Consider the following 999-nt stretch of genomic DNA (forward strand, 5'->3'; position numbering starts at 1 on the left):
GTTCCCCCTCCCCTAATATCGGAAAGTCTCTTCTTCTTCTTAAAAAAAAAAAAAAAAAAAAAAAAGCCTGGTGAAAACTCAGCAGAACCCAAGAAGCGTAGAATCGGGAGAAAGTCTTTGGCTGGGGCTGGTTCAAGTCCCTGGTTCAATGGGCTGCTGGAAGCCAGGACTGGGTAATTCTTTCCAGACGTCTTGACTTCTCCTTCCTCGCGGTTGTTGCCTTTCTGCCTCCTCCAACTTAAGGGGGTCTTAACAAGTGAGCTGGTGGGTGTTTTAATAGGGCGGAGGAGGGAGTGGGGGGTGAGGGGAGTGGAGAAGGGAGGTGCGGACTGGGGAACCCGGAGGGGAGGGAACTGGGAGCGCGGGCGGGCGGGAGGCGGGGAGGGGGAGAGGGAGAGAGAAATTGGCCATTCAAAGCTCTCTCTGAGCTAGCGACCGGTTCTAAACGCCAATGAATTCAATTAACTTGATTGCAAACGTGTGCAGAGAAATGTTGTGCACACATGCTGGCCACCACCTGATTCCCTCCTTTCCTCCAGCAGTGGAGCCGGGAGGCCACGCTGTGTAGACTGATTCCTCTGAGCTACAAGGATTCCCACTTCGCGATGCCCTGCCAGTTCTGTTTAAGTAATTTGCTTTAAGACCAAATGGTGCCCTTAGGCTAAGTAACTGCCCTGGGGAGAGAGAGCTGGGAGGTGTGTGTGCGTGTATGTGTGTGTGTGTGTACACCTGGAGCCTCCGAAAGCCGGCTGAAACTCTAAAAGATCAGTGACTGCTCTATCACTTGTTAACCCTTTCTTCCCGCCAACTCAAAAGTTTCTGAGCTGATGTCAAGTGTCCAAAGTCCCTTTTACATGGAAGTTTCGCCTTGGGTGGGCGAAAAAGTAGAAAAATAATTGTATTTTTTCTTAACCCGGTCCCCTAACATTAAAATACGCCAACAGCGAGCATTATAAATAAAATAAAACAAAATAAAAACCGTCCTTTAGAGGACTCCAA

This window comes from Mesoplodon densirostris, chromosome 13 (genome assembly GCF_025265405.1).
Source record: "Mesoplodon densirostris isolate mMesDen1 chromosome 13, mMesDen1 primary haplotype, whole genome shotgun sequence".
NCBI classification, from domain to species: Eukaryota; Metazoa; Chordata; class Mammalia; order Artiodactyla; family Ziphiidae; genus Mesoplodon; species Mesoplodon densirostris.